We start from the raw sequence: 6,000 nt of genomic DNA on the forward strand, positions 1-6,000 counted from the left end.
CAGTGAATGAGGTTACTTTCCCTTCTCAAGCAGGTCTTATATAACTCTACATACGCACGTCTGGATACGTGGGCGCGGAGAACATTAGTAGTTAGGTTTCTGTGACTCAACAGATGGTACAGAGTTGATATTTAAGCATAAGAGTTTACTATGTAACCACCACATCTCTCCAAAACAATAATTACACATGTATTTAGATATGGTGGGAAGTATTAAACCCCAAGCACAGTTTTGAGATATTGAGATACATTTCACAGGGAGATATTCTACATCTTACTCCACAAGATCTGACAGTGATAGGACATGGGTAAATGGTAAATGGACTTGCATTTATAAAGCACTTTTCTAGTCTTCCGACCACTCAAAGCGCTTTACACTACATGTCAGTATTCACCCATTCACACACACATTCATACACTGATGGCAGAGGCTGCTAAGGTGCCAACCTGCCCATCAGGATCTAATCTAAATACTCATTCACACACCGATGGCTATGCCTTCGGGAGCAATTTGGGGTTAAGTGTCTTGCTCAAGGACACATCAACATATGACCCGAAGCAGCAGGGGATCGAACCACGACCTTCCGATTGGTGGACAACCTGCTCTACCCTCTGAGCAACTTATAAAATATCAGACTGCTATAGAATTTAACAACCTGACAATGCATAAAATGTTAAAATAGCTTCATCTTGACATGGAACTAGTTTTAAGTACTTTATACATAGTTATTTTTTTACACCAGTGGGGTCTGGCCCCCTCCTATCGGTCAAACAGGGACGTTTAGAAGGGAAATGTCTCTCTGGTGAAACTGTAAACAACTATAGAACCACTGGTTCCATCTAAAATGATTTACTGCATTTTATAAGCTTATCCACAGCTGTCAAATAAATGTCGTGGAGTAAAATGTACAATATTTCACTCTGGAATGTTGCGGAGTAGCCTTGTAAAGTGGCAGAACATGGAAATACACAAGTAAAGTGCCTAAGAATAGTACTTTCCACCACTGATGAAAGCACAAAACTGAAATAATACAGGTTCTGAAATGTGGTTTTGACAAAGGGTCCCTCTCCAAGGTCCGCAAGTTTTTTTTTTTTGTGCTTCTGTGTATTCATTTGTACAATATCAAAATAGAATAAATTGTAAAAAGTAGGTGATAGAGTGCTACAGGAATGAGTCACAAAATCAGGAAATGAGTTAGCAGTTCCGGTTTCCTCGTCTGGAAGTCAATGGGTTTTTCAAATGTGTTTTTAGTTATATGCCTGAAATAAGGTCTGTGGTTAACACAAGCAGAAGAGATTTTAATGTTCTACGATAAAAAAAACATGTGGCGGTTGCTAACAAGTGGCTAAATGAGACTACTAAACATTATGTTACATGGACGTGAAGTCATGTGACCGTGGTGTAGTTTGTTTATAGCCTAACCTTTTAACTTCTTTACATTTCAAAAATCATAAAAGTGGTGTTCATATGAGGAGATTATCTTGCTGAACAAAACGTGTAAGTATCATAAACGTTTGTTTGCCACAAAGTTTATTTTCTACAATAATCCAAAACCCAATAGAGAAATCCTCTTGGCTTGTTGTCATGGGAACCAGGGTGATGCTAACCTCCTGGTTGGCCTACAAAAATACGTCATCCCTGCACCACTCTATAAAGTAGGACCCACCTTTAAGCCCTCATCATCCATCCATCCATCCAAAGGCAGGGTACACCCTGGACAGATCGCCAGACTATCGCAGGGCTAACACATAGAAGTCCTTATCATGTCAGTTAATATTATGCTTTAGTGATGCATATTCAAACACATTTTCAATTAAATCCTACCTGTTGACACAGTGAACCTGGAGCGTCCAGAGCTCCTGGAGTCCTAACTTGCTTTTTATAGCTATGTTAATGGCTTAGTAATAATAATCCAATAATAAAATATAACCTATGTCAGGGGTCTGCAACCTGCTGCTCCGGAGCCACATGCGGTTCTTTAGCCCCTCTCCAGTGGCTCTCTGTGGATTTTTAAACATGGAAAGTCATAGGTTTACGAGAAAAAAAGTCGTAATATTATGAGAATAAAGTCATAATATTATAAAGTAGTCATTTTACATGTTATTTTCCTTTTTTCTCGTAAAGTTATGACTTTCTTCTCAAAATATTAAGACTTTTTTTCTCGTAAAGTTATGACTTTATTCTCGTAATATTACGACTTATTTTTCTAATTAAGTTATGATTTTATTCTCGTAATATTATGACTTGTTTCTTGTAATATTATGACTTTATTCCGGAAATCTCAGATGTTTTTTTCCTCAATGTGGCCCTTATACTCCGTAGTACATTGTCTCTTTGGCCCTCACTGCATTAGACTTATATACTATATACTTAGACTATAAACTGTGTTACCTTCATCACAATGCTCAAATGTTTTGCAGCTCCAGACAGATTTTTTTTTTGTTTTTGCCTTGGCATGGCTCTTTTGATAGTAAAGGTTGCCGACCCCTGACCTATGTAAACACAAAATATGTACTCTTAACACCTCAGTACATTGATCTTTTAATGCTTACGTAACTAAGTAATAACCTTGACAGCATTGTAACAGAATATTTTGAAATGGAAGTAAATGATCTAAATACTTCTTCCACCACCTCCGTGCTGCAGCAACAGCAGTGCAGTGTGTACAGTCTAAGTGTCTAATGCCATGTGGGTTACAGAGAGCCTTGTTGTGTCTGGACTGTGGTCAGGTCAGCTCCACTCAGTGTAAACACAGACGAAGCTGGCGAACCACAGTAGGTGAAAGGCTGGCCTCCTCGCATCAGCACCTCGGGTGCTCGGCTTGCTGCCATGTCGGCTATGGAGAGTCACATTCTCAAAAACAAGTCAGCACAACATCCCTAATCGTCACAAAAGGGTTTGTGGCACCAATGGCTGGTTTTATTGGCTCCTCTTAGACTGTAGTAAAAGGAGTAAATATAGAAACAACTTTGAAGAGCAAGCGTGGTTGCGGTGGAGGGAAAGGATGATTTGATTAAATGAGTGCGCCCTGTCCTTGTTGTTGTCTTTGGTCGGGCATAACAGAAGAAAACAGGAGGGAATATGTTAAAGGATGCATTGCAAAGCTGCGAGCGTGACAAAGAAACTGTTTTCAGACAAGCGGCCAGTCACCTCTGCCGCCAGGATGGTTAGTGGTTGCACAACAGTGTCCTGTCTGACCTGTGCGAGGTGGAGATGTGATAATCCAAACCTTAACTGTATGGAGTTAGAGGTCTGAAGGGAGGATTTATAGTGTTGTTTACATGGTCTATTTGAGTCAACCGCAGCAGACTGTTGCTTCCTCTGCTTTTTTGATGCACTGTGGAGAGGTGTGTAGGGGGGGACGGAGCAAGAGACGCACACACATGCAGACAGACAGACAGAAGGAACAGACAGACAGGCAGACACACACACTTGCTCACACACACACACACACACACACACACACACACAAGATCCAGTAAGAGCCAGTACTGCAACACTCATACCAGTGTGGTGGTTGGTGCGGTTTAGAAAAATGCAGGGTGTGTGTAGTCCAGAGGCAGTACGGGTGTCAGAAGACGACGTCCTCAATCACCACACTGCTATTCATCCATGAAGTCTCATATTGGAGGACAACGGGTTCACAGTAGCCTAGTTTCTGCAACCCACTTGACCAAAAAAATACTGCCCCTGTCCATCACATTGTTGTGTCAAAGTAAGACACAGAAAGGTATAGAAGTAGAGAGTCAGGAGACGCAGCTGTGATCTTTTGTTCAGGGGAAGCCAGGTCAGCAGCAGTCCAGCTTACATAACGGCTCATCTCTCACATTCAAGTCTGACGTGCACACGTTGTGAAAGTAACACATGTTTTAAAATGAGTTGGCCACCCTTTGAGGAAATTAACACCGTCTCCAAATGATTGCCGGCATAGAGGTTAAGCATATTATGAGTTACTGGTAAAATGTTGAGCCATATGAGGATTTACGTCAGCACACAGAATACCTGCTTTCTGCTTTTGCACACTCAAAAACTGGTTCATCTGGTTGTGACTTTGCAAAATAATGATCACAAAGTGAAACTTTCAGCTTTGAAAAGTTTGATCCAAGATAAATAATTGCATTGTGGACAAATGGGATGAAGTATTTTGGTGTTTGTCCTGCGCGAAACTAAAGTTGGCTGCAGCAGTAAATTCCCAAGATAGATGGGATTGTACAGTAATAGGATCTGCCTCTCACTCATTCACTATCACTCTGTGCTGGTGGTGTGAGCCACTCAAACTCAAGCCATACACAACCCATGGACTGAAATTACATCTAACTTAAGCTTCAATGATAGCAAGCAACAAATATTCTGGAGTTTATATGACATATTAATTATATAGTTTAGCTTGTGGCTGTGTTTTAGGCAGTGGTGGAAGAAGTACACAGGTATTTTACTTAAGTAAAAGTAACAATACCACAGTGTTGAAATGCTCTGTTACAAGTAAAAGTCCTGCAGCTGCATGCAAACTTATACTTGTAAATTGCAAAACTATTAGCATGAAAATATACTTAAAGGACCAGTATGTAACATCTAAGTGTGTAACATTTTTTGTAACATTTGTGTAACATTCAGTTCATTCAGTTTGAATCAGGTGGTTCAGTGTATTAAATTAGGTTTTATATTAAAAGAAACAGTGTGTAACAATTAGGGGGAATATAATATTAATAAGCATGTTTTCTTTGGTGTATAATCACCTGAAAATAGGAATTGTTGTGTTTTCGTTACCTTAGAATGAGCCATTTATATCTATATAGGACGCGGGTCCTTTTCACGGAGCCGGCCGGCATGTTTCTACAGTAGCTCAGAACGGACAAAACAGTGTGTTAACTTTTCCTGCTTGGGCCGGAGTCGATAACGTTAATCGCTCCGGAGTTAACCCCCGTCACTCCACTGAGCCGCTGGGACACAAGACACAAACTGCAACTTCCACTGAATATTCACTTGATAATCTCAGAGCTAAACTAACTCTGTCTTCTGCTCCACTAGCTCACTTGTTCACTCACAGACATTCGCCGCCGTTCCCTTTCTCTTGCTTCCCATGAACACACACACTCTACGCACTGACTCTGCTATTCTCCAAATGATCTACGCTACCCTTACAACGACTGGCTCTAAAGCGGGTCATTCGCGTTTTCACGTCGGCCACTGTAGTTCTTCTACACGCTTGGCACACGGGAGATGCTAGATGCCGCCAGATATTACGCGCTGTACCTTTAAAGTACCAAAAGTAAAAGTACTCATTATGCAGAATGGCCCATTTCAGAATAATATTACATTACTAGATTATAATTATTGATGCATTAATGTGTTCATCACTTACAGCTGGTAGAAGTGGAGCTAATTTGTATTACTTTATATATTGCTGGGTAACCTTTAATAATTATATAAAAATGTATTAGTTGATTTCAAATGTGTATTTATAATTTAAATCTGCAAAGTGACTAGTATCTAAAGCTGTCATTAATGTAGTGGAGTAAAAAGTACAATATTCATCTCTGAGATGGAGTAGAAGTATTATGTAGCTTAAAATGGAAAAACTCAAGTAAAATACAAGTACTGCAAAATTGCACTTCAGTACTTGAGTAAACCTATATTTAATTACGTTCCACCACTGGTTTTAGAGCCAATGAATGAATATATATTGTATGAAGACTCTGATTAAACAATCACAACAATTTCAGGCCACACCGGAGGAACTAGAAGTTCATGGCAGGTATGTTGTAATGTACCAGAGAGGAAATGGGTGGAGTAAATACTGAGAAGTTATGTGAGGCCATAAAAATCCATAAATATTACAATGAAACCTCAAATATAAACTGTAACTAAATAACTCAAAAGTGCGTGAAAAAACATGCCTTTTAAGACAGATGTTCAGTGTGAGTGTGTGTGTGTGTGTGTGTCCGTTCTGTTGCTGCAGAGACACTGATGTGTCAACATTCATGCAGTCTGTCTGGAACT

This window comes from Sebastes fasciatus, chromosome 2 (genome assembly GCF_043250625.1).
Source record: "Sebastes fasciatus isolate fSebFas1 chromosome 2, fSebFas1.pri, whole genome shotgun sequence".
NCBI classification, from domain to species: Eukaryota; Metazoa; Chordata; class Actinopteri; order Perciformes; family Sebastidae; genus Sebastes; species Sebastes fasciatus.